This window comes from Lonchura striata, chromosome 2, assembly GCF_050655825.1.
Source record: "Lonchura striata isolate lonStrDom1 chromosome 2, ASM5065582v1, whole genome shotgun sequence".
Taxonomy (NCBI): domain Eukaryota; kingdom Metazoa; phylum Chordata; class Aves; order Passeriformes; family Estrildidae; genus Lonchura; species Lonchura striata.
In genome coordinates this window covers 145,962,423-145,986,500 of record NC_140704.1, presented here as the reverse complement: position 1 = coordinate 145,986,500, position 24,078 = coordinate 145,962,423, and the positions used below count along the sequence as shown (strand labels likewise).

The 24,078-nt window shown below is 39.2% G+C and overlaps 1 long non-coding RNA gene across 1 annotated transcript in view; it reads right to left on the bottom strand.

The window, feature by feature from the left end:
* Positions 1-24,078, bottom strand: part of LOC146768463 (uncharacterized) — a 31,790-nt gene that overhangs the window by 3,029 nt on the left and 4,683 nt on the right. Inside the window, exon 2 of the long non-coding RNA XR_014953049.1 lies at positions 2,615-2,704. This is a non-coding gene — a long non-coding RNA (uncharacterized LOC146768463). The remainder of the gene's footprint in view (positions 1-2,614; positions 2,705-24,078) is intronic.

Sequence of the window (24,078 nt, the reverse complement as noted above, 5' to 3'; positions counted from 1 at the left end):
GCAGGGCAAGAAAAGCATTGGGAATTTTCATGGCAGCTCATCCTAAGCATCAGAATTCTTTGGAGCCACCTCCACCACATAAAAGATGCTCCTTGAATAGTTTCTCCATCATGCTCTGTCACTTGAGTGACAAGGACAGCATACTGTGCATTACCCCATACCATTCTGCTTGTGGCAAACCTACCTTGGAATTTCATCCTGAATGCTAAATGGTGGCTTTTCTTTGGAGCCTGAGTGATTGTATTTCACATCTTGTGCCTGCTACGAAAACATTTATAGTAGTAATTCCTCTGGCAACTGACTATGAGCCAATCTGTGACTATTCAGCCAAGCACTGTCTTTGCTTGACTCCCACAGCTTTTAGAGTCTTGGAGCCTGGCTGGATCCAACTTCCTTGGCAAAATTACTCTCTGATGATAAATATAGCTCACAGGATGCTGGGCCTCCAAGGGAGGAAAAACGACCCCACCAGACATCTTTGCTCAGGTGTACCTGGCTGTGATCACACAGAGAGTGCCAGCCCACATTTGTGAGCAAGAGATGCAAACAGTAGAGAGTAAAAAATCTACTCTCACCTAGATTGTGGCCATTTGAAACCCTTCCCACTGGCTTTCTGAGGCTTCCTCTAAAACTTGGTATGAGGTGCTGTAAAATCAGAATCTCCAGTGTCAGATAAGAAACTGTAAAATAAAGCATTGAGCCAAACAGAAAATGGCTATTCCTTATTCTTACATATGTAGTTCCTCTTCCTAACCACCTTCTCCCACCAAAAAAACAAAAACAAAGCAAAAAAAAAAAAAAACAACCAAAAAAAAAAAACACCCTACAGCTGTTTAAACTACTGCTTGCTTTAAAGTGGGCATCAAAAGTTGACTGGGTCTTCTCAGTGCATCCTGTTTCCTGGGCTGTTTTGCCAAGGGTGGGCCATGGCAGTGCCCCCACTGTGGCAGTAACCTATGTGAGTAAACCCAACCAGGACCAGCTCTGGCTCACACTTGCTCTGCATCATTGCAAAATACCCACTCCTCTGTGAACAGACACAGCAGCAGATTGAGCAGATGCTCACTGAGAGTCTTCAAATTTCTAAAGAAATGCTTTTCTTGTCTGTGATGTTCTTTCAGAAGCAGTACAAATAAACATTCAAGGATGATAGCTAAATCTATTGTCAGGTTCCACTTAGCACTTGTTCTAAATTGAATTTTATGTGTTTGCATTAAACATGGAGCAGGGGAAAAAAAAGGAAGCCATCAGCAGAAAAATCTTTCTTAACTAAATTCTTTGCTTTTTTTCTATCTGTAAGCGAAGCCATTCAGTTCTGTGAAATACTGGCAACAGTTACTTTGCACCAGTTAAAAAGTAGATTGAAATCCTCATAAACTGGAAAAGAATATGAAAAAAAAATGTTACCAGTGTAATCAAATTGTTGATTAAATCAGAGACAAGTGTGAAGTGAAAGTAACTGCAATGGAACTATGTCACAGCCATGAGGTTTAAGTAACTCATCCTGTGCTCATCAGCAAAATACTGAGCAAGTGAAGGCTTAGTGACTGCCACAAAAGGAGGGCTTGAAACAAATGTGAGTGGCTGACAATGCTTGGCCTCTGAAATGCAAGAGGACAAGCTATATAATCAGAAAGGACTCTCTAGCATGAGAATGTATTAATTTATGATAACATCGCTCTTAGACTAGCAACAAGGCCTATCAGGTCATGGAATATGCTGATAAACTTGATAAGTAATCAGAATATATGATTATTGGAAAATGTTCACAGCTGTTAGAAGTGAGCCAAAGGTGTTCATACATGTTTATCGAAGACTTGGCTTAATGACACCAGATAATTAAAGCATTTCCCATTTAGACTTTATGGCTAGTATATTACCATTTATTTTTCAAATGCTTCAAGCTACTAAATATGGTGAGGAATTAATAATAAAAGAAATAAAGCAGGAAGATAATTCTACTGAGCCAATTTCACATATATAATTGATGGTCATTCCATTACCAGAGCCCAAACATTCTTGTTTCACTGACATGAATAGCCCCATTGATATGGTGCAAGTACAAAGTAGGATCCAGCCTCTGATGAAATGCTTATGTGGTATTCCAAGCTTGAACAATACGGTACTATTTTAAATGGATGATAAATTCTCAGGGATTGAAAAATATTGATGTGGCCCTGTTACTTTGTAGAATTAAAAAATTACACATGGTCCAATATTTTGAGTGCAGATATTTTAAAGCAACGGTCATTACTAGATATCGTTATCAACATTTCTTAAAGAGTTTGTTAAGACATTTGGAATGTAAAGTATTCACAGATAACTCGTATTTTTCTTTGGCTAAAAGGAAGCATTGAGTAAGACCACTCCTGGAAGCTTTTAAATGACACTAAGTATGGTAACCAATGCCCTTTTTTCAGGGCAGAGTAAAAGTCTGCAGCTGTTGTTGCTTTTGTTAAAATCTGCTTCTGTTTCCTTGAAGATAAGCCAAACTACATAAAAGCAAAAAAAAAAAATAATAAATTGATGCACTATCTGTGTCAGATAACAGCTCTTTCTTGTAGCTCTTATTTTTTCCTTAGTTTGAGCACAGCACTCAGTTTTACAGGCCAACCTGAGATGTTGCAGAATTGTTGTTGCATCAGGCTTGACAAAGTGTTGCTTTTCCAGACTCAGAGTGATGGTCCTGGCTGGCAGATTCAGGCTTAAAAAAAAAAATGGAAAGAATTAGCAGAAGTGATGAAACAACATGAGAAAGAGGTGACACAAGAAAATTCAAGTCCTGTGTTCTGGATAATATATGTTAACAGAAGTTTAAAGTCTGCAAATACAGCATATGAGGCCCAAACTGAGCATCCTGGTGAATGTCAAGGCTGTGTGATCCCTACTGCTGTGCAAAAATTTCCCAGGGGAACATATGAACTCCATACTGAAAAGGAGAAGTGAAATCAAATTAACTATCCAGGGTCACACCACAGAGACATTCTTCTTCTCTAAATTTAGTGAAGAGCATGAGATTATGAGTTACTTCATTCATCTGTATCTTGCAATACCCTGTATTTCCAATCATGTATCCTAGATCAGTGGAAAGCCAGCCTGAAGGATGATCCATGTATCTCATGGCATCATTCTGAAAAATTTAATAATTGCCTTTTCCTAGGCGTGTTCTCTGAAGCTGCAAATAGCAGTGACTGAAAGAAATTGAAAAGTATTCAGACTTGCAGGCACCTTCTAGAAATATCACATGTTTTTATGTCTGATTAAGAAGAAACCTTTTTGTGCTTCTTTCCCAATTCTAGTAATAGAATCCAAATGCACTATTCAAATAAACACCCCTTATACTTGAAAAGAGATTCAGAAAAGCAGGAGTCTTAGACATGTTCTGCATGTAGGTGAACTGAGGAAATCTTACCTTTTCAGTACTGGTTCTTTTTGACACCTAAACTATCTGACTAAAATCAGCCTGGTTTCAGAAATTCTGAAATCTCACCACTATCCCTACTTTTGTGTGGTAGCTTCCAAGATGAAAACCTGATTTTAAAAAGAAAGGTCAAAGCCTTATTCTGTAGTATCTGCATATGGTGTGGCTGCTTGCAACATGAGGATCAGGCAGGGCTCAGCCAGCTTTTTAATAGCCAGAACTTTCCACTCTTAGTCATAGATTCATATTTACCCTGAACACCATAACCATTTCCCCAGAATTCTCAGTGTTAAATTCCAAGTTAAAATAGCTTTTTCTGCTGAGCACAGAAGTAAATCAAAATGAAGCAATAAAATGAAAGCTTCGTTGCTGTCTAGCAAAGCTATTTTGTATTAAGAATTTAGTATACAAAACTGCACTCCTGTTGTGCAAAATGTTTGGTATACTTCGATAAGAAGCCAATGGTAATGGCTTTCTTAGACAATTTAATTTATTTTATACTGATTGCAGGACCTAACAAAACCACAAATTCTTGGTATGGCATGCATTAAAGGAAACATAATGAAAAGTGCAAAATGCCTTGTGCACAAAAAAAGTCCAACAACCGAATGAAGGAAAATGTAACTACCCATAAGGAAGCCAAGTATGTGGATACCAATAACATTGAAACTTATCTAAACTTTACATTTGCACAGGAGGAACTGCCACTTGCAGCACTTTTTAAAGAAATTTAAGTTTTGCCTTGCTAATGCAATATACTCTATCATGATAAACAACAAGGTAAAGAACTTATAGCAGAGTCTGCCTGACTTTCCTAACTAATCCAAAAGAAAATGAACTACAAGTGTCAGGCAAAGAACCCAAAGAATGCCATCTCAGTAGTTACTTTCATTACACTGGCATCAAATAATAACAATTAGAAGCCAAAGTAGGAAGGAATTCTTGCCCCAGAGGGCTCATATCCCAAGATCTCAGTTCTGCAAAAATTCAGGTATAAATAATTCTTTGGGTTTTCTAAAAAGCAACCTTGGTGTGCATGTGCAGAACCTGATGTCAGGTGTTTGAGGAGGGTTCTGTACCACAAATCTCTCTCTATCTCTCTCCAACAGATAACAACTTTGACACTGCCACACACGCACTGGTTCTCTATCTAAGCAGCAGATCTAAGAGTGCAGATGACCTGTCACCTAAACTGAAGTTCTGGGATTTTTACATTTCTATGGACATTTTTTTAAAAATTCCACTCTTGAGATTTTCTGCAGGGAAAGTCAAGAGACCTGCAGCAGGTCTGGTCTACTTTTTATTTATGTAGTCATAAATCAAGAGTAACTGCACTGAAACAGTTGAGAACTCAGGAGGGAGTCTGTGGTCATCAGGATTCCTTCCGTTTTATTTGTTATATTTACCTCTGTCATTTTCACATCAGAAAACACAGCTACATAAGCTGAAGTAGCAAGAGACTTTTGTCTCCGTTATTTGAGGGATATAGGAGTTAGAAAAGGACCCTTATTCCTTTGGCTTATAAACACAGCACACAGAGCCTTTTAGCAAGCTGAATCACCCTGTTGGAGATGTGCCCTTCACTCTGGACTCTGACAGAGTGCAGCTATTGAAATCTTTATATTTTCAGAGATTTAACTTAAGCATATACTCCAGAAACAACCTTCCCTCACTTTCCTACAGGCCCAGGCTCCCAGTCACCTTTAAAATAGACCCACCTTTGCCAATGTGTAGCACAGAAAGCCTACTCTATTTTCCCTGGTAGCTTAGAGCCCTGAACTATATCAAGGAGACACACATAAACAAGTCTTTGCTATGCCCCAGTTGGAGCAAAACATTGGACCCAAAGGGGTCCTTTTGACCACTCTATTAAGCATTCCCAGTTAAGGATTTCTAAAGCTCTGCTGAAGCTGTTAAACTTCACCAGAAAATTACTCTCTGAGCTAGAGAGGAAGGAAAACTAAATGGTTGAGAAAGGATGATTCAAGACCATGCTCTGAGGGGTAATGAATTCTTTACAAGAAGTAAAACAGTTTCACAAGCTAAATTTGTCATTTCTCCTCCAAGAGCAGCAACATCCAGTGTTGAGTTTCTGAGCACAGTCTCAAACCTGAGTCTCTTAAAACCCTCCAGGCTTATATAGCCAAACACTTAACACTTCATCCTCCAAAGGTCTTGGGTTTGTTCCTGGTAACTTCAGCTGTAAAGATTAATCCAACAACAACTATATCAGGCTACAGAAGACCACAGAGGAGAGAAGCACAGGGGATACATGATCAGAAAGCCCAAAGGGGACATAGCTGTGTGACTTTGGATACTCCCAATGGGACTGTGGGTGTCTTGGGATGTTAAAGCCCAATTTGTAGTTGAAAAGGCTTTGAGACTTTCAACAAGACCAAAACATTCAATTTAGGTACTAAATGTGGCTTTTAAGATTCAAACATCATTTATTCTTCAAACCCAAAACATTTTTGCTGAAATCCTACAGCTCCTCCACCTTCCAGACCTCTGTCCTTTATTTCCCAACCAGAGGCAACCTGTCAGAATGAATGGAAAAAATCTGACACTACAAATTCAGTCCAAATAAAAACCGCTCTACAAGTTCAGAATATGCTTATTCAGATGATTTACTGGACTACATCTAAACCTACTTTTGATTGTTAAGTGTTAATGGAAACCATTGTAGCAGTCTTTTAAGAGAGAGAATTTTTATAGAATTCAAGAATATCTTTACTAACTGGACTAAATGGGACAAACTGTTCTCTGATAGTTCAGCTACCAGTGGCAAGGAGCAGCCCGAAGTGAGTCAATTGTTAGGGGACAAACAGGGACATAGCTCTGCATGTCAGAACATGCAAATTCTGCTTCTCTCTCCTCAAGGAGAAGTTTAGCCAGAAATTGCTAAATCTGTGTACAAAGCTGCCATGGAGCTTCCACTCTCATTTTCTCTCTCTCCCACAGGTGTGGAATTAGCAGCATACCTGACTTCTGGATTCACCCTCTTTTAAAATACTGTATCTCAGCTCCTCTCCTTCTGGGGAGAAAGTCATTATCAGCTGCATACTCTGATGTCTGCAGCCTCTAAAGGGCAGCAGGTACAGGTCTAATTAATTGTCTGATAATGTTGCTATTTGTCTCAAAAAATTGTGGACAGTAAAATTGCTATAAATAGAACTTCAAAGCATAAATCCTTCAGGTTCACTGTAGAGACATGTAAACCAAAATTCAGAATGTTTTAGGAGGGAGACCAAAACTTAGACACAGGTATGGACTCTTTGGGGTAAACAGTCTTCTACGAACTCCAGGCAGTATCCCCCAGTGTGCTGGAATCCATAATGGCTGAGTACATTTCACACCTATAAGAGATGTCCATTTCCCCTTGTGGAGGGCCTGAGCTTTAAGCAAAAAATTAGGATGAAGAAAGCAACAAAGAGACCAAGGTATCACTCCAAAGAGACCTGAGGAAATGTCAGAAGTTTTACTTTAAAATAAGCAACTTACATCTTACTGCCATGTACTCCAGGGTCTGCCCCAAGCAGCACTTTGAGGTGCCCAGGCTTCTAGAATAAGGCTATGGAGGGACGCAGAGTCCCAATACATTGAGCAGAGACTCAAGTTAGGGCACCTTGGAGACAACATGGTGTAAAAGGTGCATCAGGCCTCCTTCACAAGCATTCCCATGCCTCAGCCCCCAGCAGAGCTGGCAGTGTATGCCCACTGCTTGCTCATGGAAGGAGTCATTTTTCCTAAGACTGCACCATCAGTAGTGCTGGAGGTGGTCACCATTTGGCTACAAGCCGTCATGTAGGATCACTTGCCCACTAGCAGAAAATCAGGGTTTATTTCCTGGTTCCTCTGCCTCGTCTGAAGCTGGGTTCTTCAAACTGTTCCTTGTAATTGCTTTTAGGATGTGCTTTCATCCATGGGAAATGTAGATTTTAATTCCCCAAGGGAGTTACCCTCTGTCTTCTTTGCTAGCCAACAAACACAGGAGTGGTGTTTACCCCACAGTATGACCCTCTGTGTTCCGTGGCACAATTTGTGAGAATGTATTCCCTGGGTGAAGTCCTCCAACTATCACATGGCAAAAAGAAAAGAGTTTCTGACTTCACAGGGCACTAGGATAGGAGATAAGCACTGAACTCTTCAGCTCTGAGAAGTCAAGGTATTCCTGAGCAAGATCAATGGATGGATGGAGGGAGGGATCATAAGGATGGAGTAAATTTAGGCAATAGCTGAAGTTTGAAGAAGTTTTCAGATTAAGGCCTTCCAGCCCCACCCAGCTGCATGGCATTTAGGTGGCTTGGTTGTCTATTATGACACTAGGAATTTGTGAGAGAAAACAAAGCTACATAACATCATCCTTCAGAGAAGTCTCTGGATCTCTGGACCAGCTTTCCTCCCCGGGGTCACATACAAATCCATAATCTTCTGGGTCACAGCCTGGACAATTTTATGTCCAAATAGAAGATACTGGGGGGAGGAAGTACCCTTCATTAGGGGGAGTATTTTGGCTTTGCTATACTCCTGGCAATAAATAACTTGCTGGCCACTCTGTTGACAAAGTGCAGTCCTTCAGGCAGTTCTTGGAAGTGTTACAGTGATACATCTGTTAAAATTTTCAATCCACTTCTAAATTTAAAAAAAACATTTATTTTTTTCCCCAGTTCATTCTGTTGTCAGGAGACAAATACTCTGGTCCACACTCCTTCAGACTAAACAGCAAAAAGAAACCCAAAAAACCAGCTGTCCTGATTTAGAGACAATGATTTGTTGTTCTATTTCTATTTTATCTCCTCCTTCCTCTTTATTAATCTACAGCAAGGTAGGGAACATCTCCTTTGCCTTCAGTATCAACACAGAAAAAAAGAGAGCAAAGAAGGCAATGCATCTCACCTTGTTCCTCAAAACCAAACCAATTTCCCTTTCTTTCTAAAACAAAGTAGGAACTACATCTTCCCTTTAGGGCACTTTCACTGATATGGGCAGTGGTGTTTTTCTTCTAAGCCACCTTGTCAGTCTGTTTAGAGAAAATTTCCTCTGCTCTCCCTGTTTCTAACCTCAAGATACAAAAAACTAGTTGGGTTTAAGAACATGACTGGTTAACTTTTACCCTGTAGTCCTTAGCAGTCCATGTGAAGCTGAATTCCCACTGTGAAAAGAGACTTAATTGCCAGCCCAGATTGGCTGTCTCATAGTCCCACCACAGCAGGCACTGGGCTAATTCACTGCAGGCCTTCACACAGGAGTCGAGGCAGTTTGCTTTTTAAAAAGTATCTTTGTGTTGCTGGAAATCTTCAAATTACAGATAAGAAAACCACAATCCAACTTTCCCATGGAGTCTGAAATTTCTGACTTATCTACAGGTTGCTTCACCAAGAGCCAAATTTCATACTTGGGGAGCCTATTCCCCTTTCCTCTTTGCTTGCATAAATCCCAGACTACACAAATTCATTTCAAGTTCTCTTTATATTCAACATTAGTGTCAGTCCCATTTTCTCCAAGTTTGTGCAAAATTGTGGGTTTGGCCTTTGGGAGCTCCCATGCAGCCCTGCATGAGCATGTGCTTCAAGGGATGGTCTGAAAACACATTTTCAGTGACAACCCTGACAGAACTTTAGAAGATACTGTTAGAAAGGTTCAGATCTCTTTTGAACCCAACCCCAATGCATCTTGAAAGAGACTATATAGCCATCTATAAAAACATCACCCAGTTTATTGTTGGAGATATATTTCTAAAATGTCAATGCATGCAAGAGAATTTTAGGTAATCTGTTGAGGAATTTTTTCCATTTTTCAAGTTTTCTACGATCACTTTCCACATATCTTATTGAAAAAGTGCAAGATGCTGAGTTCTGTGTTTGCAGTCATTAAGGAACTGAAAGTCACTACCAAAAGGGTTATCTGGGCTACCAGAGATATGAAAGATACTCATCTTGGTAGCAGACATTCTCTGGTATGAATAGCACTTATTTCTTGCTCACACAAATGATGGAAAATCCAGTGGAAGCAAGTGCAACTTTGTGAGAAAGTCATATTTTAGAAAACCCGTTTCAATAAACATAATCTTGCATAAGCAGAACTCAAAACAGAAATAAAAAAAACATCTTTGCCTTTTATTAAGTGTTGATTGTTAACAACTGCGACCTAGGCCCTCCCAGTTCTGTCTCTTCTTGCCTGTGGACCCTGCATCACCCCAGACACTTCTGTTTCAACACAGCCATTTGGGCTAGAGGGTCTACTTCTGCTCACAAGGATTTTTGCAGAAAGGCAAGGCTATGCTTGTATCTGGGACATAAATCTTGAGCTCCTTCATCAAAGAAATCAATATTTCAGTTATATTCTTCATTCCTGAAAACCATTTCCCTAGTTCTGAGGAATTTCCACTGAGGAAAAAGAGAAAAAAAAAATCCATATTTCAATGTGTTTATCTTTTAAGTAACCTTCATATATGAATAGCTTAAAGGATCCTTTAAATTTTCCACTATGAGTGAAAGACAATTGGATGAAGGAGCTGGAGCAGAAAAACATCCTCAAAGCAGCTGTTCCAGGATAGAACCACAGCTCTTGGAAGACTCTTGTGTTTCTTGAGTGAGTGTGGGGACAGTTGGTTTTCCAGAGGTCATTATCCTCCACTTCACCACCATTGCACTTAATAGGTTAAGTCTGAATTCCTGGAGGAATCTGAACTATGTAGCTTAGGCTGCCAGGGTGAAAGAATCAGGAACAGGTGTTTATTAAAAAGTGAAAACATATTAAAATAGAAATCTAGCACCCAGATGCAAAATATGCCTTTTAGTTCATTGCTAAAAAATAATTGATGCAAAATCCCTAGGTAAATGCTGAAATGCCAAACTCATCTGCTGCTGTAGTTGGGCTAATTATAGTGGTTTCTGAACCTCTGCAGTTAAGCAAATGACAGGGTTGCTATTATAAACTTAATTTTTAAAATTCATCAGTGAAAAAAGAGCCCTGTTTTGAACTGAAACTCACAAGCTAAAAAAAGTACATGATTTTGCAGACATAGAAAACTTGTTTTATAGCAGGAGAAGTAAAAATGTAGCTAATAATTTTGATTAGTAACTAGTTTCAAAATATCTCCTGCACCGGATTTACCTCTAGTATTTTTATGATATATTTTGCTGCATAACCTAAACATTTATATTTCAATAAGTAGGACTGAATAAATTTTAAATGGTTTGAATATAATAACTGGAGAAAAAAAAACAGCAAACAACACAATTCATTCCAGTAGAAATAAAGAGCTCATATTTCAAATAAATGTTTAAGCTTACACAATGGATATCTAAGGTATCCACTATTATTTTTCAGATTTTCCATTTAGACGATTTGAAAATATCTCCCTAAGTGTTATTCCCAGCATATTTACAAGTATTTTTCACAAGGAAATGCAATAAAGATATGATAAATAGTCCTATCTGGCCATGCCTTTCAATATTGGTGTAATCTTCTGGAGTCAATGAGTGCCAGTCTAAAACATCCTTATCTAAATATATGCTGATGGCAGGGTGCTCTCAACAGTGATGTCCAGGCTCAGAGAAATGCAGAGGCACAAACCCACTGCTTCAAAAGGAGGTTTTCTGTTTAATCCCTTACTGAACTTAGCCCTTTTCCTGTGCCATGAGCAACCACCAAGTAACATACTTAGGATCATCTCTTACTGATCCCCTGTTCCATCTTGAGCTGAAATTCAGTTTTCATGGTGATGGGCACTAAAGCAACACACAGAATAATTTCTACAAAAGCATCAAGCAATAAGATATTTTTGACCAGCAATTCAAGAAAACAGCACAGGACTACTTTTTAGTAAGAGTGTATCTTTGAAGGACCTGGACTGCACAATAAATATTCACTGTGCCACTTTTCAACATTCACTTCTCCAACTTTTGACTGCTCCAATAATACAAAGAGTACAAATAGATCTTTTACTTACTTTCTGTCCTTTTGTTGTACTTTACACTGAGTTTTTCATTCTTTGTGAAAAAAGTCTCAAAGTGACTCCTCCAAAGAATACTCCTTTGCTCCATCAATCAGCCTCTTCCAGAAATTCAAATATCTGTAAATCCCAGTAATGACACGACCCCAAAACATTCATCTACCTGCCTCCATCCAATGAGCTGGGGGCCCTTGCAAAGAGACCAGAATTCTTAAAAGATGTTGTTTAAGTATCAGTAAGCTAAAATGACATTTTTAGTATCAGGAATTCCCCTAAATACAAATATATTTTTGATTTTTAAAGATTTATCTGTATATTTATCAAAATTATTTTGCAAAGGAAGATATATTGAGCCTGGAGAGACTTCAATAATTTTACTTTAGATACCTCTACAAACCTATGCTTATCAATTCCAACAATAAAATGCAATTTTTTTCAAAATAACTGTAAAGAGAAAACAGGACAAAAATAAGGCATGGAATAACAGGTCTTTCATCACAAAATTAAATATTCTGAAAACCAGGGTCTACTTTTAATTGTAACACCAGCCCAGTATTTTTATGAGTGTTATTTGTGCACTAAATTATTTAATAATTATGCAAAAAGCCCTGAAATTATGCAAGTTCAAAGCTATTTCTCTTTAACCTTTGTTCAGTATGTAAAGTAAAAAAACTACTTGGCTTTGTGCATTTTTTCATATTCTCTGAAGACTGTAGGTTCACTTTTTCTTGCTAACATTAAAATAACAAACATGAACAGATGTTATAAATAAACAGCCTGCACTCCTGCAATAATTTGGGTACTCACATTTCCTTGGTGCCCAGTTGCTACTGGTTATTTATTTCTCTTGTTGTTTTGTTGTTGAGCCTTTTTCCCCTTTAATTGAGTACTCCAAGGATCTGCTCTCCACCATAAGCTGAGGAAACAAATCCTGAGAGGTAGGTGGTCTGTCCCGCACTGAAACAGATTGGGATGGAATAGAAAGGTTTCTGCTTTTTTTAAGTTGTGCTGAAAAAACTGTTTCATTTGAACCATTTTCTCTTTGATAAGCTCTCCATGCATGTCCTCAGATTCTTTGTGATTTGCTGGAGTTGGATGTTTTGGCCAAGAACAAATCTATTTACCAGACCTGCAGAGCAACCAGGGACCTCAGAGGTCCTCTGGCTGGTCAAAGGTCCTCTGCACAAAACTCACTGGTCAAAACTCACTGCATAACTGCAGCTCAGGAAAGTTTATGACCAGATATAAATGTTGAGGGTTTGGTGCAACTCATTCTCAAACCAAGCTGAAATAAAATTACATGAATGAATGCGGTGCATGTATTCATGGCTGGGAGGGAATAGCAGGGGGTGGAACAAACTATACCTTTCTGAGACAGTTCATTGCTGTCATCCTTGATTTTGGTGGTGTTAATATGTTCCTGATTTACCCCACAAACAGGGCAGCAAGGCTGCATGAGACATGCTGGAGAGAAAAGTCAGAGTTACAACCTAACACAGCAGGTTAAAGTTTTCCCCAGAGGACAATCTTGTACTGAAATATAACATTTTTATAGTGCTGAGCCTTCAGTGTGGAAATCCTGATTTCTATAAAAACTTTGTTATGAGAAAGTAAAACAAATCAGTGAAACCTCAAATTACAATGCTTTTATTTAACTCAATACCTATATTTAATAAGTATTTTTTCTTAAGATGTTTGTAAAATACATCTGCTACTAAAATTCAAGTAAGAATTAAAAGATATTTATTTTGTTGAAACACAATTCCTCAAGAAATCCAGCATTAAATATGTACAAAATTTCCACTCCACTTGAAATTTCAGATTTGCTAGTTTTACAGCACAGTGTAACAAGTTTTGAAACCCTTTCCCACAATATGGGAATTCCTGTCTCTTACTTGACATAAATCATACACACACACCCCTTTCATAAAGTAATGAACGTGGCTGCAATGTCAAAATTAATACATTAATTTATAGGTGCTGTCATTGTGTTCAGTGTTGCCACCCCAGGCATTCAGGGAGCACACAAACAATTGAACAGCATGCATGGATCAGTGGAGCATAGCCCAGTACCCAACTGGTCATATTTACCCAATACTAGTTATATTTGCTAGGATGGGGACAGACAAAGAGAAGATATTTACTCCTGAGTTGAAGCATGAAGAGATTAGCAACAGCCAAATAATAACTGGAATAGGGATCCCTCAGTATGATACAGCCTTACCCTAAATGAGCACAGGCCCAAAGGGTCCTGTCTCTAGAACTCTTTGTGCACCTTGTAATTTCAAATTCTTTGACAATCATATAGCCAAATATGAAGATACAGCCAAATATACTGGAGCTAAATATGAGGATCTGCTTCATGGGGGCCATTTCATAGATGTAAAATGGATCCCCTTTCCTCTTCAGTGGTGGTTACATTCTTGTTTACCAAATACATTAATGAGAAAGCAGAGATCTTGACTCATTTTAATATATGTGAATAACAGATTGAACACAAGATGGGTGATGCCAATTCCAGAATATGAATATTTGCCACCTGGATCCTCTCCATTTCTGATTTAAGAAGATTTTTCAGTGATAAGAAATGAAGCTGCAACTTCTGTATCTTTGACTCTGTAACCACGGAAACCAGCATTAATTATACGTATCACTAAGTTTTAAATGTATTCAAATTTAACACATAACTCTGAAAATATTGAGGTTGTTTTTCCTTTTCTCTCTCACCTTAATATGTTACAGTTTGCCTTCTGGCTTATTTGGCTTATAAGCAGTTTCACTTATAAAATGATAAAAGTATGTAGGTGAAAATTACACTCATTTTCTTTAATGTAACCAAGAGGTAGAGCCATGTAAATGTTTGATCACTCACCTCCTACCACTGCTGCAATCATATGTGTGGGGTTACATTTCATGTTAAGGAGGTGCCATTCCCAACATTGAGAAAGCAGCAAAGTTCTGCCAATGACTTTACAAAATAGCAGCATCTCTATGGACAACAGTGAGGACTCATGGAAACAGGAATATGAAGGAAAGGAAACAAGGAAGAAAGAACCCCAAAATTTTCTCATTCTTCCCACTGCTGTACCATAACCCCATAATAAATGTCAGAGGAAAAGCTGAAATAAACCTCTGAGGAAATCTTCATTCCCAGACTTGCAACTGACATTTTTGTTTAGTGAACTGCCAAATTTCTAATTATGTTTGCTCGGTTTTACCAAATTCCATGACTGATGCCAGAACGATCATGAACCTGCACATTCATCATTTAGGTTGTGAAATTATCAGAGACACATTTAGCTACTTCATACTTTTTTCCTCAGCTAAAAGGGCATCTGCTAAAGTCAAAATATGATGTGGAGGCACCAAAGAACTGACAGCATAAGGCTTTAGATCAAAAGCCTTATCAGTTATTATCCCTTTTTTAATTCATACCAATAGCTGAGTATGGAAATGCAACTCCAGTGCCAGAACCCAGGTGGATGACAATGATCCAGGCTTGGACCAGAGCTTCTGATTATGATCACACAAATGAGCTGAGCAGTATCTGGGATTAATCCCTGGAAGCAGAATTCAATCACAGCAGTGTTAAATTGTGAGGCACATCCTCTGGATGGTTCTGGCCAGAAGTATTTAAATTTCCAAACAATTCTGAGACACAGTTCAAGAGCTGGCACATATCCAGGACTTTTTGTAATGCATATTTTGGTTGTGGCTACTCTATTTTGGACACCAAAGACACCCATTAGCATGGACATAGCCCAGAAGTGCCAAAACAATACGAGAGACTCAATATTATATATATTATAGCAGAAAAGGGACCACTGAGGTAGACGTTTGACTTGCACACATGTACTCAGTCATGCAGAGAAACTCATTCAGTTCTCCACGACATCTGGCTGTTGGTCTCCATCTATATTTCACAGAAATTTCTCACATTGATATCAATCAAAATGAACTGAAGGAACTGCACAGGAGCCTGAGAAGGCTACAACATCCTCCAGGGCTGTGTTTTCTCTGACTATTTTAGTGTTCATAACCATCTTGCAAAAAAAACTACCCGTCCCTGGAGTCAACAAAGGACAAGAGTTGTTAGGGTATTTAGGGAGAGATCACAAGCTTTCCTAGGTTCCTTATCTTGTCAATACAGAGACAGATCCCTCCAGTAGGTGATTAAAATGAATTGTTGAAATTCAGCTGCAGTAGAGGGCAATTCAGGGCCATGAGCCTCCTAAGACAGGTTAACTTCAGGTGCTTCCCATCACAGTTGAATTCCTCAGAACATTTCAAGATAATCTTTGATCATTTATTAACTTAAATCAAACACTTTGCATTTCATAAGAAAACTTCAACAAGCAACTGCTACTTTAGAATGTCACCTCTAGCAGATAAGACAGAGGAAAAAAGAGGAATGCCAAGTGAAAATCTTCTGTTAAATGGTCACAGGCAAATCAGCTTAAATAAAACCTGATATCCATACAGAGTTTGATTCTCTGTGTTTAATAATATCCAAAAAATGGTGGGAAGAAATATGTGAGGCTATTAACTTAAAATTTAAAAGAAAAAAAAACAAAAAAAAACACAAAGCAATACTGATAGGGCTGCCTCACTTTATCCTGTCCTGGTTCACAGAAGTGACTTTAGATCCAGGTAACAAAGTACCAAAATGATCACTTCTTGTTTCAGGAAAATAACAAATTTGAGAAGCAGAAGTAGATACACCTGAACCAAAGACACTAGCTAAAATATATACCTTTTCCTTCTTATGCTATTGATCTGCTCACTGGTGTTGAGATGCAACATTTTTCTTTGGTTTACTTATTTTTAATGGCAGATTTCAAGACACTAAAATGTGGCCTCTGTAAGGAATCCCCTGAAGCCTATGGGAGCAATTTAGTAACCTCTGAGAATAACATATTAGAACTGCATAGATCTTATTTATATTGTAATAGTTTCTATCACCAGTAGACGTTTTAGAGAGAAGCTGGTGCAGCCCCTGTGCCAGGTTGGGACAGCAATTATTTGTCCTTGCTGAGGTTCAGGCACTGCACTGGTATGCCAATGGGCTAATTAAGTCCTGAAAATGCAAGCTGCCCTAATTAAAAAGCTGTAAAAACACAACACATTTTGAAACAACTTGAGTTCCACATGGGGTAGCAGTAGTTGACACTACTGAATTTTCTCCCCATTTTGAGGGGCCAAATAGAAGTTAATGGTCTGAAGGTTCCCACTCAGCAGACACTGAATCTGATTTACTCTCAGTATGTATCTCCATGCAAAAATCAATTCAACTCAGATTCCTCAGCTTAAGAAAAAGATCAGCTGGAAAGAAAGTAGTTTATACATCTGTCACAGTAGGTGTGAGAGGGAGAAACAAGGAATGACTACCAACTGTTTCTTACTATACAAAATTTAGAATCAACTAATGAAGTCACCAGGAAATAAGATGAGAATAAGTGAAAAGAAGTTGTCTACCACCAAGAAACACATGCAAAATAATAATTAAATTACACAGCTTGTCACCACAGGATAGAGTGGTTTATAATGAAGTTGAAATAGGAATAAATTCAGAGAACCCACCAAACAAAAATGGCCCAGATGTAGAATCTCTTTGAACACTGTTGTTTTACTTAAATACTTGCTGTAAGCATTTGTTACCAATCAATGACTAAGAGAGGAGGCAGAATTTGTACCTGAGTTATTGTGCCTGTGGTTCTCTTAGTTTGTCTTGGTCACATCCTCAGGACTAAAGAATGAGAACTAATTGTACTTAGTACAGACACCAAGGGGATTGCAAGGCAGTTTTGGAGACACATTTCCCTCACCCAGTGGCTCAAGGGCCTGATTATGCAGACCTATTCCCAGAATATGACCACATATTGGTCCCATACGACCACACACGCTCTGGCAAACCCACTGCAAATGTTGCTATGTTGGATCAACTTGCAAAGCTTGCTTATTGCACTTGAGAATTTAAACATCTCCATTGGTGGTTATTTTTTGCTATGTTTATTAAATATTTTCTTCCGTATTACTAGATTATTGAAGTCCTAAACTCATCCCCTTATTATTTTTCAAAAGATAAAGAGCTGAGGAAAGAGGGGGCAGAGAAAAGGATGGCAGTGCAAAATAGTGAAGTTTGCCTCCTCTTTACTCAATCCCTTTAAAAAACAACCTCTTTGTTACTACAAGCTGCTCAGTACACAAAGTCACTGCTCTATTGATCCTGAAAAATAACACTGACCTTTCATGAACTCTTCTCAGGCCCAGGATTTTCCAAATCTTTTTGGATTTTTATATTTTTTAATAAATTACATACTTTACATTCAGCTATACTTTTACAGAAAAATTACTCCAATGAGAGATTTAATGAGATTAAATCACTGGTCTCTGAAACTGAGGCTGCTGAAAAGGCTAACTCAGATGGGTTCTGAGTTCCAGTTCCATTATTTCCTATTCACTGCAGGTTGGACTGGCTGCCAAGACTCACTGATATTAACCCTACTTCTGAACTCACCCTTAATTATCTCCAGAATATCTGACAGACAACTGAGTGCAAACCTCATTGGTATTTCATCTTATTACAAGAAAAAGAAATGGGCCCATTGAACTGGCTTCTTTGTCCAAGCACAGCACTAAGCATCTGCATGAATTCCTATTCCCTTTCCCACAAAGCAAACACTGCTTTTGCTGTAAGAGGGTAGCAGCCCTAGTCTGCAGTGCAGCTCAGTATACTTCATGCCATTGTCTGCAATACATCCTCCTATAAAAGCAAACTCAAGCCCACCCCTGACTGAAAATCATATTAGGTAGTGGAATCTTAACAATCCATCCAAAAAACTGCCGGAATCCATTGTAATACAAGACTGTTTCAAGGAGGATTTACAGGTAGCAGGTCTTCGGTAGATGGTGGTGTTACACATCTGTGAATTCCCATTGCTGTGCATAATTAGGAAGTATTTACATATGCTACTGCTTTCCACTGTTCTGAGGCACTCAGAGGATGCCAAGCTATTGTGTCATAAATCTCATTGTTGAAGCAGATGGAGCTCCTTGCTCAGTTAAAACTTAGAGTTAGGCTTAATTAGAAAAGCCTGTGCAGAATATTCTTTATTTCTTTACCAACTTATCAAGTTCTTTATATTCCAAAGCAATTCAGATGAGAGGTCTTTTGAAATGTGCTGCTAATAAGCATTTTTACACTTTTTCTTGCAGACAGCTCAATCACAACACACTGAATGATTATTTCCCACCCTTGTCCAGGCACAGTTACACTGCAATTTTCCTCTCTCTTTTCCTCTTACAGAAAAATTACACAAGTAGCTGTTTCTCTAGTGTTGCCCATGTAAGGATATCAGAACACTGCTCCTGTAAATTATCACAACACTTCTTCAGGATATTAATCTCATAAGCTTTTGAAGAAATTGAGTGCAAAGAGATTAACATGAAGATTCTTTAAAAGCTGCTGAAGGTTTGGTTGCTTTTCTTTTTAAGCTCCCACTAGCCTCACTTTCAGAAGCACAGTTCAGCCACAAACTCAAGCAGTGAAAACTATGAATGCTTCAAATTTTAGTTAATTTTGCAGAGGTCAAGTTGCATCTCTTTTGGTACCCTGACTAAGGTGCTGTTGCAATTCAAACCTGTGGAACATCATTGTGTAATTTTTGGTCAAGGGGTGGGCTGGACAAGCCTGCATAGTAGGAAATCTGTTTGGTATTTTAAAAGAATTTAAGGAATTTAGTAATTTCCCCACACTGGTTCAGTTTTGCAAGGCTTCATCACTCACTCCTGGGGTTGTGTTTGAGAGTTAGAGCTTCTCCACAGCACAAACCCCACCTCAGCTGGATGGGCCATGGTGCAGCCCAGCCCAAAAAAATCACTCCTTGCCTGTAGCAGCCACACACAGCAGCCAAGAGGCTCTCCAAGTCATGTACTGGGGAGCAGCTGCAGAGACACAGCTTCTGGGAAAAATCACCTCAGATCCTGCACAGCTAGTGATATAAAACCAGCTAAAACCAGTGTTAAATGTCGTGGCCCTGGCCGCACTTGTGTTCTAGAAATACAATGCTGAGACCTGAGCTGGATCCAAAGGGATTTGTTTATTGGTCTTGGTGATGTGTTGGCAGCTGAGTTAGACAGACAAACAGCATTTCTAGCTGCTGAAGTGAGGCACCTCAGAGCAGCCCCTGCCAGATCCAAGCAAACTCTTCTATTGTGGCACTGACAGTCCACTGCTTGGGTCCAGGGCACTGGCAACTGCCAGCCAGTGCAGAATGTTGGTGTTGCACATAAAACCTTCTCCCTCCTCCCATCTGTTCACCACATCTGGATGAGGAACCTGCCCTCCAAACTGGGATCTGTGGTCCAACTCTCTCTCCCTGTCAGGCTTCTCTGCAATTTAATACACTTCCACCTTCATAGCAGTCTGGAGATGCAATCTTGTCAGAAGCACAAAGCTAATAGGAGCAATGTCAGGATAGTAGCAATGTCCTCCTTCCCCCACCCAGTAACCCCAAACATGACATTTTAAAACAAAATTTGATCAGTGTTAGGAGCAAGATTACACGATATAGGTTGCTTCTCATTCCATGTAAACAAATAGGAAACTTTCTACAGGGATTCTGAGCATGTAGCTGCACTTTCCTTGGCAGAACAAGTATTTTGAGGCTTCTGCTCTATTCAGCCCTTGAGGATATATTTGCATTCAAGACAAAATTTCTTTCCTCCATTTCACACTTCTTTATATCTCTACGTGGTTGCAGCAAGGCCAGCATCCTCTTAGGGGTATTAGACCAAACCAAAAGTAAAAGAACAGAAAGAACAGTAAGAAGGTAAAGTCCAGTCAAGCAATCAAAATGGACTTTGCACTCTGGTAATTCCCAATTTGTACCCTACTCACAAAATATAGCAAGCTATGTAAAATAATTTAAGAACTGCTGAGAAAAGCAAGCAGGTGAAACATGCAAGTGCACATAAGCTATCACCACAGCCCATCATAATCATGCTCTTCTCAGGTTCCTGCTGTGACCACCTGCGAGTCGTTAGCTCTCTTGGCATGGGAGAAATGCCAGTTTCTAGCCTCCCACCTTGGCTTCTTCTGATGTAACTTACTCGGAAAATTTTGTCACATACTACCACAGCCTGAAAATGCACATACTGTATCTGACACACCACTCCTGACCCTTCCCAAACAGGGTTATGGCTTTCAATTTTGGGATCTGCTTAGCAGCAAAATCAGCTGCTGACAGAACATGATGCATTCCACAGTCCTGAAGCCTAAGGGAGCACAACAAAGCTAAGTGGCTAGGCAAAGCCCACAGAGGTAATAAAGTAACAAAATTATTTATACTGGAAGAAATGATAGCAAATTCTCAAAAACAGATCTGTGAACATATTAACTTCTTGTTAATCACAGTAAGGAAACTGAGAGATCACATACCAGTCATTAACTCCTTCAAATGTCACCCTTTTATAATTCCCTCAAACCACAGACAACCAAAATCTCCACACACATGCCATGGATGTAGCACCACCAGCTGTGAAAGACAAATTATCTGCCTTTCCAGTTCACATCCTCCTGAGCAATGGTTCTTCCACATTCAGAGATTGTCTATTGCAGCTTCTTTCTTCCATCAACCTGTTATCTTCCAAGGATACCCATTGCTCCTCTTCAGGCCACAATGTCTGTGACGATATCTATGCTGTGAGTTCTCAGCACCATTGTTAGTGACTATTGTCTTTTCATCTTTATAGCCTTTTCTTGCTATGGCACATTCAGAGGCCTTGTCACAGCTTGATTTCTCTCCCTGGTCATAGTCTTCTTCCCATTTTCAAAAACTAACTACAAAGATTTCCCACACACCATCTTTCTTTTCTGGTAAAATATCTTTCCTTCCCATTGTGCAGGAAATGTGTACTTTGGTCTCTCCACCTGCTCAGAACTTCTTTCTTCCCTTCACACTGTGCAATTATCTTTCATAAACTGCTTTAAGCTCTGCAGCATCCCCAAGTGCTGAAAATCTCAGCAAACATCACTGAACAACTGCTTCCTCCAGTGTGAAAAGCTTATAAATGTGAGATATGCCACTATGTGCAGTGTTATCTGTACATCTTTCTCCAGTCTCCACCTCCAAAATAATCCCCCACCTCTGGAATAGAAGATGCTTAACTTCTAGAGCCAGAAGCTGCTTGCCACAAGTCTCAAATTAGCAGTAGAGCCTGAACCCTGCTGAGTATTTACAGCTTTCAAAAGCTGTGTCCCTGTCTACCTTCTGGTTTTTGAAATGATATCTCACCATTCACCCCATCATCCTATCTCATTGACTCTTTTTAATGAGTTAAAGCTGTCCTTGCATCCCATTTAATCCCTCACAGCAAAGCTCCTTGCCTGAAAAACTACAGGCACATTTGCTCCTTATATGTTATGATTCTAAGGTCTTTACAAGGGCAATTTTTAATTTTCTTTGCTCTATACAGCACCAAACACAGCAGGCCCTAACTTTGTGCATCACTAACCACTATGCAGTGAAAGCCAAAAAATGAATAGAGCTGTCAATATTTAACTTACTGAGCATTTCCCTGGGGCTCTCAACACACCTCTCAGAAACTCCTGCTTAGAAGTTCTTTCACAATGAAGAAAACCCATCCATTTATTCAACTCATTTTTTTGATTCTTCTGTGGTGTGACCTGAAAAACACCAATGATATTTCCATACCAGGTTCATCATCTCTCAGCACAAGATCTGCTGCCTTTTCACTCCCTCTCAGATCAAGGCAGCTCATTGAAGTGTGAGACTCCCTAATCTAATATCTTGAGCCTTTTCTCACCACACATTTCAAGTTCAATTACTAAGAGTGGAGAGGGGACAATACTGACATGCAGGACAGACTTGAATAGGCTTTTTCCCTTTTTTCCCTATTGTGGTTTAACCCCAGCTGGCAACCAAGCCCCAGGCAGCCACTTGCTTACTCCCCCACCAGTGAGATCAGGGAGAAATTTGAAAGGGTAAAAGCCTGAAAACTCAAGGGTTGAGATAAAGGCAGTTTACTAAGGAAAGCAAAAGCTGTGCACACAAGCTAAACCAAACAAGGAATTAGTTCACTGTTTCCCATGGGCAGGCAGGTGTTCAGCCATCTCCAGGAGAGCAGGGCCCCATCACACATGACGGTGACTTGGGAAAACAAACAACATTACTCCAAATACCCCCACTTCTTCCCTCCATTTTATATATTGAGCAGGATGTCATATGGTTTGGAATGTCCCTTTGGTCAGTTTGGAGCACCTGTGCCACTGTGAAGTGAATTAACTTTACCCCAGCTGAAACCACCACACCCCACAGAGTCTGTGCTCAATAAAAGTAGACAAGAGAGAAACTTTAATGCAAAAGTTCCTTTTTCACAATTACAATTAAATCTATGTAATCCTTAAGGAGCTCTGAATATTCCAAGGGCACCCAGACTAGTTCAATGGGCAGGAGAAATTACATGCCAACAGACTGATTCAGAAAGATGTATTCTTTCCCCAGAAAAATGGAAATTTCTGCAAACTAGAACAGTAGTCAGAGTTTCAAAAGCAGACCTCATGAGCAGAACAAGGCACAGGAAAATAAAAAACAAGGGGAGTGAGAAACTGTCATAAGAGTGTGTTTAGCAATTATGCTTCAAGGTCTTACTGAGCAGTGTATAAAATGTAGCACACCAAGACTTTTCAGCTTCAGGCACAGGGGAGGGAAGGAGGGTTAATTCTGCAGGTCCTATTGCTCACTGATGCTGAGCCAACATTCAAACAGGGGAAAACCATGAGGATAATCTCCCTTCAGATGGCAGCTTAAAAGTCCATATATGAGGCAACTTTGAAATATATTTAAGCTTCTCACATAATTTCTAACATAAAGAAAATTAAGAAAGTCAGGCTTTGTCTGAAAGAATCACTTTCTTCAAATTGAGAAAGTGCTTAAAGTTGAAAGAGTCATGAGCTAGATTCACAGTGGATACAGACATAACCAGAACTTTTGAAAGGAATTACACTGACTTTCCTCTGATGAACTTTCCTCTGTTGTCCTGGTTGCAACATCACTAGTCTCAAAAACAGATCAACTTTTTGGAACCCGAAAATGCATTTGTGTTTTTATGTTTCTGTTGTAGCTTTGAAGTATGATTGCATAGTCACTGATATATACAGGAACTTATTTTGCCATGTCTCAATGTCTGATCCTGCATAAATAGATTTTTGTTTAACAAACCCTTTGTTTCCTGTTGCTTTGTTGCCCAGGGGTTAATTTTGGCATGCCACACACTAAGAAATATATTGCTTTGAGTCAGAAAACAGCAGGGATGCTGCTTGTCTGGAATGCAAAGAGAATGGAACCAATCCCTGCATAAAATAAACACTGGGCCCTATGCTTTGTCACTGCTCTGGTTCTGAAGGTGGCACTTGGTCTGCCTAATCACAAAAATCAGACATTTTTAATACAGTGACTCAGCCCATGTGTGTTCACTGCAGAGTTATACATTGCTGTAAAACAGTGAAGGATGAGATCCAGAGGGAGGTTCTATCCCACTGGATTGAACAATTAGTGAAATTTTGCAAGCACAGCTCTATCCTGAAAGAATTCTGACTCACCAGGATACCATGGGAATCTTGCACTAGATCAGAAAATATTTCAATCAATAAGACTCAATGAGTGTTCCCAAATACCCA